This window comes from Anabrus simplex, chromosome 1 (assembly GCF_040414725.1).
Source record: "Anabrus simplex isolate iqAnaSimp1 chromosome 1, ASM4041472v1, whole genome shotgun sequence".
Lineage (NCBI taxonomy): Eukaryota > Metazoa > Arthropoda > Insecta > Orthoptera > Tettigoniidae > Anabrus > Anabrus simplex.
Genome location: NC_090265.1, coordinates 1,802,142,538 through 1,802,162,689, shown reverse-complemented (window position 1 = coordinate 1,802,162,689; position 20,152 = coordinate 1,802,142,538). Strand labels below are relative to the sequence as shown.

The following is a 20,152-nucleotide window of genomic DNA, read 5'->3' as shown; positions in this document are numbered from 1 at the left end:
GTCCAAGTGATAGTATTGAAAGTATTTAAGTGACCGCGAGAACTGTGTTACAGTTTTGAAAAATTGTGTTTTGAGTGACGCAACTTATTTCAACGTCATTAGAGTTGTTACAGTGAAGAAGGGGACCCTGGGATTATGAACGTACTCAGCAGGAATAGAAGTGAATTCGAACCTGTGATCCACGTCAGCGCCATGAGAGGCTAAGCGACGATAAGGGCCTTTTCCTGGGCCCGAACCATGGATTTCACGACATGATGATAAGTACAGAAAATATAAATTTTTATCTAAATAAATGCACGGTTATGAAATGTGTAGATCACACAAATTAGGTTAGTAATGTAAATTTCATGTATTCTTGAATTAGAGAGAGAGAACTTGTGAGTGGTCTTCATATTGTTTATATATTCATCTAGATGGGAATTGAAATTCTATTTTATGGGTTAAAATTTCGGGCCTGAAAATATAATTTTAATGTAATGCATGTACGTGATTTAATGGAAAAATATCAGTAAGTCTGAGAGTGCTTTAGATTAGGTGGGAAAAATGTAGATTTGTATTATTGATTATTTCAAACCGTGATATGTATATTTTATGTTATGGAATAACAAGCCTATATTGGTCATGCGTGGTGACAGTGTCTTCAAAATGCACTATCGGCATAATAATCATGAAGATAGGAAGGCACTCTTGTTTTAATGTAATTTTGTATGATAAGAACATGTAGATGGCTGTATTAATTATATGCGCAACTTGTGTCAAGCCTGGACAACGAACAAACGCCCTCACATTTTAGATAAATGTTTTCCTTTTATGTCAAGTATTTGCTTTTACTGTATGTAATATGAGAATAACATTATGGATACGTTGACATCCATATTCGATTTTTGTCTGAGTTCAAACTGTAGGAAAACACAGGCTGAGATATTCTATGGAGTCGGATGGATGTGAACGTGACATTCTAAGTCCATGGTTGTGAAATTGAAAAGATGAACCGTGGCTTGATATTGAATTAAAGAATTGTAACAGGGCAGTGAAGCTTTGGAGTATGATATGAGGATATCAGTTGAGATGATATTATTTACCATGGAGACGATTGGACTCGCCTTGAGTTGCTGACAAGAAGTATTCTGCGGCCGACCATTATTTGGCGTGGTTAGGCGTTGTATGATTTATGATTTTAGAAAGGGTGCGTTAGCACTTTCCTTATGAGTAGGGTCACTGCTCAAGCCTGTCCACTAAGACTGAATGCTGGGAGTTTCGCATAAGCCCGATTACATTTAAAGGATTCTTTTAACTCGTTCATGTTTATTTCTATAAAGAAATTAAGTAACTGGAACGCCAGTATTATTATTGATTTGTTGACCTTATGAATAATTGAGGTAGGTAGTTTTTAGAGACCCGTTTGTCGATAGCATCCTGGTGATCATCGGTTCGAACTCCAAGGCAGACCATGGATTTTCTTTGTCACACAATATTTCTTTTACGTTATACAGCCAGTTGCATGCGTATATTGTTTATAGTTTGTTTTAAAAATATATGTACATAATGTTGTTTAATATGCTCCTTGAGTTGTGTTCAATTTTGTTTTGTTGGGATTCCAAAACGGGTTCTGTCTCGTTATTTGTCATCGGATTCATGGTGCTGTGGGTTCGATTTCTGGACCCGACATCAGTCAAATTCTATTTGATGATTATGATTTTACCCACTAGTGTTCGCTTATTCTTTTGTTTATTTATTTAGTAGTATAATTAATTAGGCGACTACTCCAAGTTGTCTCCAATTCTTCGCATAGATAATTGTTTCTTCTAATAGTGAAGAAGGCGTGTAACGAGAACCGTCGCATTTACCGGGATATTTCTGTTCTTAAAAAGGATTTTGTACCGATTATTTAATGTAATACTTATTGTCATGTCAAAAACGGAATGGAACAAACAACTTCGACATTTAATCGATAAATATTAACAAATATGAATTATTAAAATTTCGTTATGAACTGAGTGACATCTCCAAATTTGTATTTAGTCCATCGGACATTGTACACTGACTGACAGAGCAAATGCAACACCAAGAAGGAGTGGTCAGAACTTTATGCCAATTGCAGGGTAGACTGACGTCACTGAGGTATGCTCATGATGTGAAATGCGCCGCTGTGCTGCGCACGTAGCGAACGATAAATGGGACACGGCGTTGGCGAATGGCCCACTTCGTACCGTGATTTCTCAGCCGACAGTCATTGTAGAACGTGTTGTCGTGTGCCACAGGACACGTGTATAGCTAAGAATGCCAGGCCGCCGTCAACGGAGGCATTTCCAGCAGACAGACGACTTTACGAGGGGTATGGTGATCGGGCTGAGAAGGGCAGGTTGGTCGCTTCGTCAAATCGCAGCCGATACCCATAGGGATGTGTCCACGGTGCAGCGCCTGTGGCGAAGATGGTTGGCGCAGGGACATGTGGCACGTGCGAGGGGTCCAGGCGCAGCCCGAGTGACGTCAGCACGCGAGGATCGGCGCATCCGCCGCCAAGCGGTGGCAGCCCCGCACGCCCCGCACGCCACGTCAACCGCCATTCTTCAGCATGTGCAAGACACCCTGGCTGTTCCAATATCGACCAGAACAATTTCCCGTCGATTGGTTGAAGGAGGCCTGCACTCCCGGCGTCCGCTCAGAAGACTACCATTGAGTCCACAGTATAGACGTGCACGCCTGGCATGGTGCCGGGCTAGAGCGACTTGGATGAGGGAATGGCGGAACGTCGTGTTCTCCGATGAGTCACGCTTCTGTTCTGTCAGTGATAGTCACCGCAGACGAGTGTGGCGTCGGCGTGGAGAAAGGTCAAATCCGGCAGTAACTGTGGAGCGCCCTACCGCTAGACAACGCGGCATCATGGTTTGGGGCGCTATTGCGTATGATTCCACGTCACCTCTAGTGCGTATTCAAGGCACGTTAAATGCCCACCGCTACGTGCAGCATGTGTTGCGGCCGGTGGCACTCCCGTACCTTCCGGGGCTGCCCAATGCTCTGTTTCAGCAGGATAATGCCCGCCCACACACTGCTCGCATCTCCCAACAGGCTCTACGAGGTGTACAGATGCTTCCGTGGCCAGCGTACTCTCCGGATCTCTCACCAATCGAACACGTGCGGGATCTCATTGGACGCCGTTTGCAAACTCTGCCCCAGCCTCGTACGGACGACCAACTGTGGCAAATGGTTGACAGAGAATGGAGAACCATCCCTCAGGACACCATCCGCACTCTTATTGACTCTGTACCTCGACGTGTTTCTGCGTGCATCGCCGCTCGCGGTGGTCCTACATCCTACTGAGTCGATGCCGTGCGCATTGTGTAACCTGCATATCGGTTTGAAATAAACATCAATTATTCGTCCGTGCCGTCTCTGTTTTTTTCCCAACTTTCATCCCTTTCGAACCACTCCTTCTTGGTGTTGCATTTGCTCTGTTAGTCAGTGTATATTTTATTTTCATTATAGTAGAATTATTCAGGGTTAGTTTCAATTAATCGTGATTTTATCAAGGAATAATAAATAGGTTTTTAAACTTTGCTTGTCATTTTGCCGTAAAAACATTGTATCCTAAGTTTCCCTCCGTTCATTTATGCCTTTAAGTTAGTTAAGTGTTATATTTTGATATTTTGTCGCGAACGCACCATGGCCCTGGGAGGCCGTTGGAATGGAGGAGTGCAGTTGATACTTGCACGATCGAACATCACTTTGAAGTTAATTTTTCTTCGTTTTCCTAGATGACGTGGCATTTGACACTAGACTAAGAAGGTCCCATACCATCGAATGCCTTGGCGTATGGTGCTACATGGCGGTAGCCCGAAATTATGGGGACAATAATGCTGCCATGTGGTTCTATGGGGCAATGGCGTGGGTGGTACGGTTGCAGTATGGAGCCGTTATGTAACAGCACTAAGAATATAAAGAGATTAGATATGATTACTACACTCGAGCAAAGACGTTGCACGGTGTCCCTTTGGCGCAGAGGATAGCGCGTTGGACTTCTAATCCAAAGGTCGTGGGTTCGATTCCCACAAGGGATGGAACGTTTTTGAAATGTACTAAATTTCCTGTTAAGTGATATGGCAATAATAATCTTACATAAAAAGCATCACTGACAAAGGGGCACCACCGACTTCGCTCAATGTTATAGAACATGCAAGACTTGGCTAGAAATGAAAGTACCCGAAGTGGGAACTCTAGATGGCCAAGCGTGTAGAAAATAAAAATGTTGCCGTATAAGCCACTTACGTTAGGGCGCCCACCGAGCAGTATTTGGCGTACCGCTAAGACTGGTAATTCGATGCTCGTGGGTTCGATCCCCCCTGTGGAGACTGTTTTTTCTGTCAACTTTTATATTATTAATTTTCTAATTAAGCAAAGAGGCGAATAATCCATTTTATTTATTTATACGTCCTCCTCTGTAGTGTAGTGGTTAATGTGATTAGCTGCTACCCCCAGAGGTCCGGGTTCGATTCCCGGCTCTGCCAAGAAATTTGAAAAGTGGTACGACGGCTGGAACGGGTTCCACTGAGCCTCGGGAGGTCAGCTGAGTAAAGGTGGGTTCGATTTCCACCTCAGCCATCCTGGAAGTGGTTTTCTGTGGTTTCCCACTTCTCCCGCTTCTTTCCCTCCTCCTTGTCTATCCCTTCCAATCTTCCCATCCCCCCCCCCCACAAGGCCCCTGTTCAGCATAGCAGGTGAGGCCGCCTGGGTGAGGTACTGGTCATCCTCCCGACCCAGAGTCTGAAGCTCCAGGACACTGCCCTTGAGGCGGTAGAGGTAGGATCCCTGGCTGAGTCCGACCATGGAGGGTAAACAGATTACGATACGATTTATTTATACGCAAAAGGCATAGAAATGGTAAAAAATTGGGATTTCATTGTCAGACTTTTTTTCTACCTGCGCCAGGAATCTATTGTCTGTGTACAGCCGCCAGGAGCAACCTTCACTTGTCAGGTGGAAACGAAACGACTATTCTCATTTATAGCAACGTTCCCCAAGAAGGGGAGATAGCCAGTAAAGGAGAAAAAAATAAGAATTTCTGTTTGAACACGTCGGGAAAGTTTCTACACTTGTGCGCTCATTAAAAAATGACGTCCTATATGCCTTTTGCATATAAATAAATGAAATAAAATAAAACAAAATAAAATAAATGAATAATATAAAAATTGAAAAAAATATTCACCGCACGGGGAGCGGAACCCACGATCATTCAATCACCACACCGCGCTCTTACCGCTACGCTACCTACTGCTCAGCGGGAAGTGGCGAGAGTCGCGGCAACATTTTTATGTTCTACACGCTTGGCCATCTAGAGTTCCCACTTCGGGTATTTTCATTTCTAGCCAAGTCTTGCATGTTCTATAACATTGAGTGAAATCGGTGGTGCCCTCTTGTGAGTACAACAGACGGAATTGCTTCGAGTGTTTGAACAACTTCTTCTTCTTCTTCATTGGGTCGGGGGATACAAGTGGGGAGAAGACCAGTACCTCGCCCAGGCGGCCTCATCTGCTAAGCTGAACACGGGCCTTGGTGGGGATGTGGAGATTGGGAGGGATAGACAAGGAGAAGGGAAGGAAGCGGGAGAAGTGGGAAACCACAGAAAACCTCTTCCAGGATGGCTGAGGTGGAAATCGAACCCACCTTTACTCAGCTGACCTCCCGAGGCTCAGTGGAACCCGTTCCAGCCGTCGTACCACTTTTCAAATTTCGTGGCAGAGCCGGGAATCGAACCCGGGCCTCCGGGAGTGGCAGCTAACGAGTACAATACAGGGGCGGACACGAGGAACCTATCTGCGGATCGAGAGGCAGTGCAACCTTGGCCGTGATAATGTGAAGATCCCCCAACTGGAATGGCACTTCAAGGCCGATACACGAGTATGAGGCGACAAAGGCGCTTCTATCGTCTGACCCACTCAGCTTGGCATCAGAGACGCAAAAATTTGATTTCTTCTGCATATGACTGAGCGAGTTGGCTGCCAGAACATGGTTTTCCGTCGTTTCCCATTTTCACATCAGGAAACTGCTGGGATGTACCTTAATTAAGGCCACGACCTATCTGTGTAAAGCAAATTGAGGTGTCAGGATCTTGTTCTCGAAGAGTTATTTTGCCTAGCAACACTAAGCTGAGCGCTTCCTATCAGTCTGACCAACACTGTAACGCTAATATACTCGATATGCATTATGTTTGAATGACGAGTCTGAAACTGGTTGGACTATCGACACTAGGGAGTGTGCTCACCTCTCGACTGTGTGATCATAATATATGCTCATTCTGGGTCATTGAAGGCCAGAAAAAATGATGGGTTTTTATTTGTGCTCTATTTTTACCATTTTGGCGTTTTTCCGTTTTTCTAGCCTTGTTTTTGTTTTGTATTTCGACTACATATATACTCATCGTTAGTTTATGCATCACATAAGCTGTCTCTAGTGAGATAAAAAAAGAAACTAATGCTTCAAAAACCAGGGCTCTCAAGTGATGCAGCTTTAACACCCGTTAATAGGTTCCTCGTGCTCTCTGAACTCTCTTCATCATCATTTCATCCTCATCACGACGCGCAGGTCGCCCACGGGAGTCAAATCATAAAAGACCTGCACCCGGCGAGCCGAACCCGTCCTGGGATCACTCGACACTAAAAGCCATACGCCATTTCCATTTCAGCGCCAATCCTTATAATACATGGTGTGAAAGTATCCCTCATAAGGCGAGTGGGCGTGGCTGATCCATTGTGGAAAGCAACGGAAAATATGTCACTCCTAGCCAGGTGATGTTGGATGTACGACTAGCGTTCGGCCTTAAGATCTATCACACATGCATCAGGTTCTTTTAATGAAATTATTATTGTATTGGAGTAAGGAAGGAGCCCTGGAATATAATCTGGAGTCATGTGATAAAATCGCGCGGATTATATATAACTCATCGTGGACGCTCTCAATATCGTGATTCCACCAAGAATGGTGGATACTTTCTTCTGATTTACAGTCATGTATGAACGCATGTAGTGACTGTTTATTGACTGTGAGTACACTCAATCAATCAATCAATACTGATCTGCATTTAGGGCAGCCGCCCAGGTGGCAGATTCCCTATCTGTTGCTTTCCTAGCCTTTTCCGAAATGATTTCAAAGAAATTGGAAATTTATTGAACATCTCCCTTGGTAAGTTATTCCAATCCCTAACACCCCTTACTATAAATGAATATTTGCCCCAGTTTGTACTCTTGAATTCCAACTTTATCTTCATATCGTGATCTTTCCTACTTTTATAGACGCCATTCAAACCTATTCGTCTACTAATGTCATTCCACGCCATCTCTCCGCTGACAGCTCGTAACATACCACTTAGTCGAGCAGCTCTTCTTCTTTCTCTCATTTCTTCCCAACCCAAACATTGCAACATTTTTGTAACGCTACTCTTTTGTCGGAAATCACCCAGAACAAATCGAGCTGCTTTTCTTTGGATTTTTTCCAGTTCTTGAATCAGGTAATCCTGGTGAGGGTCCCATACACTGGAACCATACTCTAGTTGGGGTCTTACCAGAGACTTATATGTACTCTCCTTTACATCCTTACTACAACCCCTAAACACCCCCATAACCATGTGTAGAGATCGGTACCCTTTATTTACAATCCCATTTTTGTGATAACCCCAATGAAGATCTTTCCTTATATTAACACCTAGATACTTACAATGATCCCCAAAAGGAACTTTCACCCCATCAACGCAGTAATTAAAACTGAGAGGACTTTTCCTATTTGTGAAACTCACAACCTGACTTTTAACCCCGTTTATCAACATACCATTGCCTGCTGTCCATCTCACAACATTTTCGAGGTCACGTTGCAGTTGCTCACAATCTTGTAACTTATTTATCATTCTATAGAGAATAACATCATCCGCAAAAAGCCTTACCTCCGATTCCACTCCCTTACTCATATCATTTATGTATATAAGAAAACATAAAGGTCCGATAACACTGCCCTGAGGAACTCCCCTCTCAACTATTACAGGGTCAGACAAAGCTTCACCTACTCTAACTCTCTGAGATCTATTTTCTAGAAATATAGCAACCCATTCAGTCACTCTTTTGTCTAGTCCAATTGTACTCATTTTTGCCAGTAGTCTCCCATGATCCACCCTATCAAATGCTTTAGACATGTCAATCGCGATACAGTCCATTTGACCTCCAGAATACAAGATATCTGCTATATCTTGCTGGAATCCTACAAGTCGAGCTTCAGTGCAATAACCTTTCCTAAAACCGAATTGCCTTCTATCGAACCAGTTATTAATTTCACAAACGTGTCTAATATAATCAGAAAGAATGCCTTCCCAAAGCTTACATACAATGCATGTCAAACTTACTGGCCTGTAATTTTCAACTTTATGTCTATCACCCTTTCCTTTATACACAGGGGCTACTGTAGCAACTCTCCATTCATCTGGTATAGCTCCTTCGACCAAACAATAATCAAATAAGTACTTCAGATATGGTACTACATTCCAACCCATTGTCTTTAGTATATCCCCAGAAATCTGATCAATTCCAGCCGCTTTTCTAGTTTTCAACTTTTGTATCTTATTGTAAATGTCATTGTTATCATATGTAAATTTTATTACTTCTTTGGCCTTAGTCTCTTCCTCTATCTCGACATTATCCTTGTAACCAACAATCTTTACATACTGCTGACTGAATACTTCTGCCTTTTCAAGATCCTCACATACACACTCCCCTTGTTCATTAATTATTTCTGGAATGTCCTTCTTGGAACCTGTTTCTGCCTTAAAATACCTATACATACCCTTCCATTTTTCACTAAAATTTGTATGACTGCCAATTATGCTTGCCATCATGTTATCCTTAGCTGCCTTCTTTGCTAGATTCAATTTTCTAGTAAGTTCCTTCAATTTCTCCTTACTTCCACAGCCATTTCTAACTCTATTTCTTTCCAGTCTGCACCTCCTTCTTAGTCTCTTTATTTCTCTATTATAATAAGGTGGGTCTTTACCATTCCTTACCACCCTTAAAGGTACAAACCTGTTTTCGCATTCCTCAACAATTTCTTTAAACCCATCCCAGAGTCTGTTTACATTTTTATTTACCGTTTTCCACCGATCATAGTTACTTTTTAGAAACTGCCTCATACCTGCTTTATCAGCCATATGGTACTGCCTAACAGTCCTACTTTTAAGACCTTCCTTTCTATCGCATTTATTTTTAACTACCACAAAAACAGCTTCATGATCACTAATACCATCTATTACTTCAGTTTCCCTATAGAGCTCATCTGGTTTTATCAGCACCACATCCAGGATATTTTTCCCTCTGGTTGGTTCCATCACTTTCTGAATCAGCTGTCCTTCCCATATTAACTTATTTGCCATTTGTTGGTCATGCTTCCTGTCGTTCGCATTTCCTTCCCAATTTACATCTGGCAAATTCAGATCTCCCGCTACAATCACATTTCTTTCCATGTCGTTTCCCACATAGCTGACTATCCTATCAAATAATTCCGAATCCGCATCAGTGCTACCCTTTCCCGATCTGTACACTCCAAGTATATCAAGTTGCCTATTATCTTTAGAAATGAGCCTTACACCTAGAATTTTATGTGTCTCATCTTTAACTTTTTCGTAGCTTACAAATTCTTCTTTCACCAAACTGATAACTCCCCCTCCCACCTTTCCTATCCTATCTCTACGATACACACTCCAGTGCCGTGAGAATATCTCTGCATCGATTATATCATTTCTCAGCCATGATTCAACTCCTATTACAATATCTGGTATATATATATCTATTAAATTACTTAATTCTATTCCTTTCTTTACAATACTTCTACAGTTCAACACTAACAATTTTATGTCATCCCTACTTGATTTCCAGTTCCCTGTTCCCTTATCACCGCTCCCTAGGCCATCCAGTTTCCCTGAATGTACCTCCCTATTATCCTTCCAAACAAATTTCCTAACTTATACGTACCACTGCGGTTTAAATGAAGGCCATCCAATCGCAGATCCCTATCTCCTACCCACCCATTAGGATCTAGAAATTTCACTCCCAGTTTCCCACATACCCACTCCATAGTCTCATTTAAATCCCCAATCACCCTCCAGTCAGTATCCCTCCTACACAGTATTCCACTAATAACAATCTCTGCTTTCTTAAACTTCACCCGTGCTGCATTTACCAGATCCCACACATCTCCAACTATGTTGGTACTTATATCAGCTTGCCTTACGTTGTTGGTACCAACGTGAAACACTACCACCTTCTCCTTCCCCTCCTCCCTCTCTTCAACTTTCCTCAACATCTGCCTCAACCTAATTCCTGGATAACATTCTACCCTGGTTCCCTTTCCTCCGCTGTCCATAATAATAATAATAATAATAATAATAATAATAATAATAATAATAATAATAATAATAATAATAATAATAATAATAATAAGTAAAATTTGGGGACCGCTGGAAACGAAGGAAGGAAAGTTGTTTAAACATAGGAGAAATAAAGATCTAGGCCTATACAAGGATGAAGAAAATGAAAGGTTGTTAGACACGATCAGAAAGAGGAGAATGAAATTGTTTGGTCAGATAATGAGGATGGATAACAATCGTTTGACAAAGCAAGTGTCTAACTACATTCACAAGAGCAAGAATAGCAATGAGTGCATCCAAGGAGTAAGAAAAGATATGACAGAGGTTGGAATAACAGACAGAACAACTTTCAGGAGATTGATACAAAATTTCATGGGTTTCCAGGAGAAGGAAAAGACGAAAGGACACAAGAGAGGACGAAATAGCAAAGTGAAAGAATGAAGAACTACTGAAGTCAAGAAAAGAAGCATTAAGATAATGCATAGGGTTATTTTCCGTTGTCTTGAGATGACCAAAATCGAAGAAATAACAATAAAAAGTCAATAATTATTGTGTATTTCTGTTTATTCCATAGAGTCAGTAGGGCGCGTCATTAGCTCATGGCTTAGGAACTGGCTTCCTACCCAGAGGACTGAGGTTCGAATCCTCTGTTGACATTTTCAAGTCAAAAGTCACGTGGTGTAAGGAAGGTAAATCCCCGGCCAAAACAAAATGAGGCTGGGATAAGGTGAAGAAGGTTTCCTAACGCGGTATCAAGGGGAAAACCAATAAATAATGTGTGTGGAACTTTAAGGAAAAGAGTGCTGATAGTCGTCACTTTCTGTATTCCTCTGTACACATGTGATCCCCTGAGCTGAGTTAACATAAGAAATGAGATTTTCTGGTACGCAAAGGAACCTCATTTCAAGGCAGCGTACCATATCAAGACTGATAATTGTAAAAACGATGTGGCCTTAAGAACAGCGGACGTTCTAAGTTCACTGACCTGCTCGTCCTGTGCTGTGTTAGGAAAGTGACCACCACATTGTATCGGTTTCGCTCTTCTCGCATCTGTGAAACTCAAATTGATAACGATAAATTTATTTATATCTAACGAATCTTTTTCGACAAATGTAGGAAGTACTTCTTTTTTTGCAGGCTGCTTTACGTCGCATCGACACAGATAGGTCTTATGGCGACGAGGGGGTAGTAAGGGGCTATAGGAGTGGTGGGAAGGAAGAAGCCGTGCCCTAAATTAAGGTACAGCCCCAGTATTTGCCTGGTGATAAAATGGGAAACCATGGAAAACCATGTTGAGGACTGCCGGATACAAGGACACAGCTGCGCGGCCCGGTGGGAAGTACTGCTGCGCCTGAACAAAGAGGTACAGACACTTGAGTACATCCCTTGTAAATGTTCATGGAAGTTATCAACGCACAGATGGAAGTAATACTCCAGACATGGCCGTTGTTCATCTCTTCCGTGGAACGAACAGCCACAAGGTAAGTTATCGCGCGTGAAATACAGGATTACTTGCTTGTGAGCGGTTCTTTTCTTGTGCTATAAATGTGTGTTGTAGTATGTAGTATTATAAATAGTTTAGTTTCGTGTGCTTGTAGTGTAAATATTATACAAAGAAAATGCGGGAATGATCCGACATCGCACCGATCAGAGAACAGTTCATCAGGCAGGAGCGCCTTGGTCAGCGCGCAGTCCGAATTGAATTATTCTAACCATTGTGCAATCGAACGATTATTAACACAAACATTTAATATGATTTCCTTTGAGGAGAAAAGCAGAATTATAAATGAAGGACAAGCACATTCCAACTCTGAATGTAACTACACAACTCCGTCATTTCAAGAGATGTATTTATGAAATTATTTATCAGATTTTAAATAAACTTTTCTGTTGGCCAAGTTTGTTGTTTTCTCTTGAGGAATGTGTTTGGAAAGACTGTCTGTTTGCCTTGACGTTTCCAACTTTTTTTTCCGGTTACATCCGCTAAACCAGAAGTCAGGAGTCGCCACTGACGACAAATTCATAAGTCCAAGTTTTTCAGCCACTCTACAGCACTTTCTGAAAGATGAAGCTTCCCGAGTAGGCATGAAGAGGAAGCGCAGGATGACATGGTCCATGGTCAGCTCACACATTGGGGAATCCATCCAACCCCACTTACAGCGTAACAAATTGCAGCGTCCATGCCCAGTTCTCAGTCTGTTGAGGCGAGTTTTCTTGGAAGGTCGAATCCCTTTATTTTCCGAGTTGGATTTAGCTCATGGGCATTAATGTTGAATTTGACCACTCTGGTTTTATCCGTCAAGAGTCGGCCGCCTCCCCAGGTGCAGGTGCAAATCGTCATGAGGACGACACGTACACTCAGCCACCGTGCCAGTTAACCAATTTCATGAATTTTACCAATTATGTTTAAAATTCCAGAGCCTGCCGGAAATCGAACTCTGGTCCCCTGTGACCAAAGGCGGGCCATCTCTAGACGATGATGCGATGACGCCTCTCCTCCAATTGTACTTCTCATCAGAGTGCGTCACACATGTTTTCTTCTCCCATTAGCTCATGCATTTGATCTGGCACTTTTACTACATATAATTCTTTAATTTGGTATTTATTCACTAAATGATGAAAATAAACACAACTCGAGCTCCTGATTGCTACAGGTCAGTTGTGCTTGATCACGGAAGTAGAGAGACCGAAAGGAATGGCAAGATTGTTTTACTGTAAACTGATAACCACCTTACAAACTTCACGTCTCCTTCTGAAAGAATTTCATTACTCTCAATGAAACAGTAGCTACAGCCACCGTGTCAACATCATTTTGGGAGATTTTAATGCCCAAATTAGCAAGGAAAAGAAGTTTCGAGCCATCGTAAGACTCTATCCAGCTCAACAGAAACGGAGAGAGTTTTAATTTAAAATTGATGCCAACTCATTTCCTGGCACTACCATGAGAACACGAGTTGGATCATGTAACGATTTCTAAGAAAAGTCAAAGAAATTATGAATGTTAAAGCCTAGAAAGGAGTTATTGAATCTCTAGTTAAAGTCAAATTTCAAGGTAACAGATCCAAAATCAGAAGAAACAGGAAACTGCGAATCGAGCCGGAACATTAAAAAACTCGGGCTTCTTTACTCCAAATATCTTCAACCAGAATCCATCCAATTGGTTATAACTCAAAGAAGCTTCCAGAAGTGTACGTATCCCTCCCAGGAAACGCATGGTGGAATGAAACCTGCGACTAGACCATAGAACTTAGAACGAGAGCCTCAAGAGATTGGAATTCCCATAAAACTGGAAAAACTTGGCAGGGATTCATTAATATCCAGAAACAAATGTCAAAAACCATCAGATGTGAAAAACGCAAATATAATCACAGGAGATTGGCAGAAATTGAACTGGAATTCACAAAAAATAGCACATGAAACTTTTCCAGAACTTTCGGAGAAGAAATATCAAATTACCAGGCACATAGCCTTTGTTTCAAATGGAACTCTAGAAACAAATAAGCAGGAAAATTGCAAACTGTTAGCAAGCCATTTACAGAAAATTTTAAATTGTGAATCTCATGGAGAACAACTCACCTTTGAAAACCCCACACCATATCCAGATTCAGAACCACCTACAGTAGAAGAAATCAAACAAATCATCAGTAAACTGAAAAATAAGAAACCTCTAGGTGAGAACGGTATAATTGCCGCAATGTAGATAATTGGTGACGAAAGGAAACTTCATGCTATTCTCAGCGATACCTGGATCACGGAAAAGATATACGAGAACTGGAAATATGCACTAATTCCCCCACAGCGTGATAAAACAGGTATGAACAACTATAGAGGTATCTCCAAAGTTCTACTGAGAAGACTTGAAAGGCAAACAGGACACTTCATTGGAGAATACCAGGCATATTTCAGAAAGGGCAGATCATGCACAGAACAAATACTCAATCTTAAAAGTATCTTACAAATGCGCAAAACTGGAGAAACAGTGATTACCTTCGTAGACTTTAGAAAAGCATATGACTCCATAGACCGACAGACACTTTTCAAAGTGCTCGAAGAAATTAAAGAAGACAGAAAAACAAGAGAATTGATCAGACAAACAATAACTGACACTACTTCCAAGTTAAATTCTTAGGTAAAATATCTGAACCTTTTGATGTCAACACAGGGGTTCGACAAGGAGATAGACTGTCACCTCTCTCATTCAATCTTGTTCTAGAAAAAGTAATCAGAACCTGGGAAAAAGAAGTTAAAAGAGTAAGTCTGTGTAGACAACTGAAAAAGGGAATTCACATGCGGTGGCTAGCTTTTTCAGACGACCTGGCAAGAAGCAATCCACTCCCTCGAAAACCTACATGAAATTGTAGCCAAAACATGACTTCAAATATCATATGAAAAACCCACTACATGGAAGGAGCCTCCCGGTTTCTAGATGGGCAAGTTAAGATGACTAAATTTGGACACATTTCCCAAGCAAATCAATTCAAATACCTTGGAGAAATCATTCAATCTTCTGCATTAAACAGTGAAGCAAATGAGGAGAGAATTACTAAATTCCAGAAAGCATATCGAATCACTTGGAACACATATAACAAAAAAAAAAAAAAAAAAAAACAACAACAACATTATCTCGGAAAACAAAACTAAAACATTATAATACAGTACTCAAACACTACTGATCTGCATTTAGGGCAGTAGCCCAGGGGGCAGATTCCCTATCTGTTGCTTTCCTAGTCTTTTCTTAAATGATTTGAAAGAAATTGGAAATTTATTGAACATGTCTCTTGGTAAGTTATTCCAATCCCTAACTCCCCTTCGTCTACTAATGTCATTCCGCGCCATCTCTCCGCTGACAGCTCTGAACATACCATTTAGTCGAGCAGCTCGTCTCCTTTTCCGCAAGTCTTCCCAGCACAAACTTGCAACATTTTTCTAACGCTACTAACGCCGAGAACTAATCGAGCTGCTTTCTTCCACTTCTCGAATCAAGTAATCCTGGTGAGGGTCCCATACACTGGAACCATACTCTAGTTGGAGACTTCTATGTCCTCTCGTTTACTGGTAGCCATATTACTCCGGATCCTCCTAATTTACCTTGAGTAAGACATCACTTCTTGTACGCAATCCTTTAAATTGTTTGCTCGCTGTCGTAAAGCCGCGCTCAACAGTGCACGAGCTGCCATCTAGTGACGGAACAGCGAGGCCTGACAGAAGAAAGAACCTCCCCAGGGGAAGTGCAATGTTTACAAATTGGTGCATGCCACGATGGAAATGAAGTTCGTTCACTACCGGGAAAGATGTGGATAAATGACATATTATTTCAAGTCAAACCTGCCATCTAACTCTGAATGAATGAGAACTTAGAACTGGGAAGCTTCAATGTCGAGAGGGCTATGAAAGCTCACCCCCCTCTACCTTCTTCAACGTTCTATTTTATAAAAAAGTATTTCACACTGCAAGCTGATCAATATCAAACATGAAGAAAGCACTCAGAACATTTACTTTAACTTCTTTTGGCTGCCGACAGTAATCTCAACTCGGAGGACATGGTAATATTGTAATACAATTATTAATTAAGAAATTATGAGAACAGATTAAGAATACTGTAATTAGTCATTTTAAAATGTTATACGTCTAATAACAACACCGCTGTGATGGTGAATGAAGTGTCCTGTTAGCCTTCTGACCTCATCAGTCATCCTGCTGTCGGTACATTTACTGGCACGTAAAAGAACTCCTGCGAGACTTAATTCCGGCACCTCAACGTCTCCGAAAACCGTAAAAGTAGTTCGTGCTGCTTTAACATTACAGGTCGTTAGAGTTGACTGTGCCTCTCTGAAAATCGGGGCTATCTTACATAGCCATCCTCCGAGTCTGGAGAATTAACCAAAAAAGGTTAAAATTCCGAACCGGGCGAGGACCGCTTGGACCGCGCTAGCCATGGAGCCGGACTAACTACTGAATGTCCTGCAGGGGTATCGTGTACTGGACTGAGCTTACGTCTCTCTAACTGCTTTGAGGATTGCCAAGGTGCCGGAGTTTTGTCCCGCAGCTGTTCTTTTATCTACAGACACGAGGACATGTATTTCTCGTATCAATCCAGTTGTTTATGCAGCGTATTCGTTCTTAACGCATACATTTTTCTTTGACTTGCTGTAAAGAGGCAGCGTCAGAATATGAAACCTTAATCCGTACGGAAAATCAATTAAGTGTGGTTCGTTGACAGTTAATGACCATGGATGTCACGAGTCTATTGATGTACAGGCCCCGATTTCAAGTAGTTAGCGCCCTGGGCAAGCAATATTTAGCCGCCCGCCCCTCTGCTCGTTTTCCTGTTCCTCTAAAAATAATTGTTTACAAATTAAATATTACAGTTTTCAAGATTATGAGTTTTAAAACAGCACATTATGCAAACACAGTTCTCATAATTAAACTTATCAAAGCAAATAAAGATTACAGCCAAATAAGAATGAGGCTGTTTTTATTTTTATTTAAAAACCCGTTGGTTCAGTCTGATAGTTTGTAAACAATTTTAGAAATAAGATACTTTTTCTTTGTAAAATGTAAATATATAGATTAAATGCAGGTTTTAAAGTTAGAATAGTTTAAAGTGTTTTATATAGTCTAATAAAATAATTGGAATAATTTGTGGAATGTAAAAGTAATTTGAATGTAATGAATTTAAGACGTAATTCACGCAGTCCATAATTACTCGATTCGCCGGCCGCCGCCCCTCAGAAACTGGCGCCATGGGCAAATGCCCAGTCCGCCCATTTGTAAATCGGGGCCTGTTGATGTATCTTAGTTTGGGAAGAGAAACATAATATCACTGATGACGCACACATGTCTGAGATTTACCTTAATTACAGTAAAAATATAATTAGTTATTAATGACCGGCAATCAGCCAGGCTGTGGCGCGCCGTAGAGGCGACGTCGCACTACCTATCATGAAATCTAGTGCTGAAACACCCAGGACCGAGCCATAAGAATTAAGTAATGAAAGTTAAAATCTCGACCGGACCGGGAATCGACTCCGCATCCATCCACTTGAACCAAAGGCCAGCAAGCTAGCCATGGAGACGGACAGCCAAGCGGATAAGAAAACAGTCGTGAGTACCATAAGAGTGACTGCAGTTCTCATGTTCGAGTCCGAAAACAACGACCATGTCCTTCTGAATGTTCTCAGATATAACCTGGGAACTTGAGTTGGAGACACTAGAAGGAAACCAGCTCGAACATGACAGATCATCCGCATAAAGTACAGATCGCAGAAAACTAACTATGGTAAATGTTCGTTCGTAATTCGCGGAGTTGATGACAGAGCCTTTTCTCAAAAATGTAAGATGCTTCAAGAATAGACATTTCTATGTTTGAAGGCAAAGCTCATCCCACTGTAAATTATAGTATTGAGGCATTTGAATTATTTAAGGTATGTGTGAGTTTGTATATACAATGCTCCATCTACTGCAAGTTATTCTGAAATACTTGAGATGCGTGTGACGGTGTTGGAATGTTAAGCACTGGATTCTGGATTTACAATGTTAAACTATAGCAGTATTTCTTTCCGTACAACTGCTTGTTGCTGGTATCGCACTCCTCTAAGTGATCATTGCCACTGGTGTATCCTATTTCCCAATTGCGACGCATTTGTTAGTAGGTAAAAATACAACAATAACATTTCCCATTCCTAGACGCAAATGGTACTGCATAGGCAATATGTTGAAGTGTTCACCGTTTGGAACCGAGTTTTCACAGCTGGTGCTGGAGTAAAATCATATGATTTGTAGTATTACCATTATTGAAACTACCTCCTACAAAAGTTTCATTTGTAACTGCGGCAATATTATTGTCCTGCGTCCTCAGCCTCCACTACTCCAAAGACGAAATAACAATTAAACAAGCATACAACAACAAACCAGAGGATCGTTCTCTTTTCCACGCAAACCTTTATCACCTGCATTCGTACCACTTCTTTTCATTCTTTATCTATTTACCTTCCAGGGTTACTTTTTCCCTGGGACTCAGCGACGGATTGACACAGGTGTAATAGACTGATATAACTTGAAAACAATATTCTTTAAACCATAAGTAAATAATGCTAAGATCGAGCTCGAATTATTATTATTATTATTATTATTATTATTATTATTATTATTATTATTATTATTAGTAGTAGTAGTAGTAGTAGTAGTAGTAGTATTTACGACTATCACATTATTTGTGAAGTTATATCATGAAGCATTTGCTGTATATATATGTGAGTTTATTTAAGGTAAGAACACGTAATTATTAGGATACAATTTATTATTACCTGCCTATAGGATGTATAATCCAATGTACCATTCTGCAACACACTGTAATATCTAGAATAGCATACCTTAGGCACTAGATAGTTGTACAAACTTATTTACATTATAACTAGGCTGTTGGAAAATCTCGCATTTACGAGAATCAATCAATCAATCAATCAATCAATCAATCAATCAATCAATCAATCAATCAATCAATCAATCAATCAATCAATCAATCAATCAATCAATCAATCAATCAATCAATCAATCAATCAATCAATCAATCAATCAATCAATCAATTACTACTGATCTGCATTTAGGACAGTCGCTCAGGTGGCAGATTACCTATCTGTTGTTTTCCTACCCTTTTCTTAAAAGATTTCAAACAAATTGGAAATTTATTGAACGTCTCCCTTGGTAATTCATTCCAATCCCTAACTCCCCTTCCTATAAACAAATATTTTCCCCAATTTGTCCTTCTGAATTCCAACTTTATCTTCCTATTGTGATCTTTCCTACTTTTAAAGACACCACTCAAACTTATTCGTCTACTAATGTCATTCCACGCCATCTCTTCGCAGAAAGCTCGGAACATACCACTTAGTCGAGCAGCTCGTCTTCTTTCTCCCAAGTCTTCCCAGCCCAAACTTTGCAAAGTTTCTGTAACGCTACTCTTTTGTCGCAAATCACACGGAACAAATCCAATTGCTTTTCTTTGGATATTTTGCAGTTCCTGAATCAGGTAATCCTGGTGAGGGTCCCATACACTGGAACCATACTCTAGTTGGGGTCTTACCAGACACTTATACAGGGTGTTAGGTGTATACGTGCAGATATTAAGCTAGTCGGCAAAGAAAAAGACATCTCACAATATATGCTATGTACTTTTTATCTTGTCCTATTAGTTTGCCCATAACTGAGCCAAATATTTCAGGACCTAATGTGTTTTGAACGGCCGTAGCAGGATATGCCGGTTACGTCATTCTGTCCACGCGTAGTGGAAGTACAGTAGCCGAGTATAGGGCTTGTTGAACCTGTTTCTTATCGCAGGCCAACACATGTTGTTGTGCACTTCCCCTAAAGGCTTGGCAAGTAGAAGAGGATGACTCACGTGCCAGGTCACTTGCTGTACTCGAAAACCGGTTTAGGGTACTCTGTGTGAAATGTACACAGGATCCTTACAGTGACCTCGAAGATACGCACCAGCACATACGTGCGAATAAAGTATTGTGTAGTTGTGTGTGATTTATAAGACGTCAATGGCATTACTCAGTGATCAAAACTGATAAAATGAAAGGAAATAGATAATATGTAAATGAAAAATGAGCGCAACATTTCTGTGCTGTTATTGCGACAGTCTACGATGAATTTCTGACAATAGACAATGCGAGTTGTCTATACATATTCATAAACATTTCAGGTCAATGAAAGGACGGTGGACACTGAAAGAAAAAGCTGTAAGTATTCAG

The 20,152-nt window shown here is 41.0% G+C and overlaps 1 non-coding gene across 1 annotated transcript; it reads left to right on the top strand.

Annotated features, from left to right (window-relative positions):
- Positions 1 to 3,985: 3,985 nt before the first annotated feature.
- Positions 3,986 to 4,058, top strand: TRNAR-UCU (transfer RNA arginine (anticodon UCU)). Its single transcript has one exon. It is a non-coding gene; the product is annotated as a tRNA-Arg (tRNA).
- Positions 4,059 to 20,152: the final 16,094 nt, after the last annotated feature.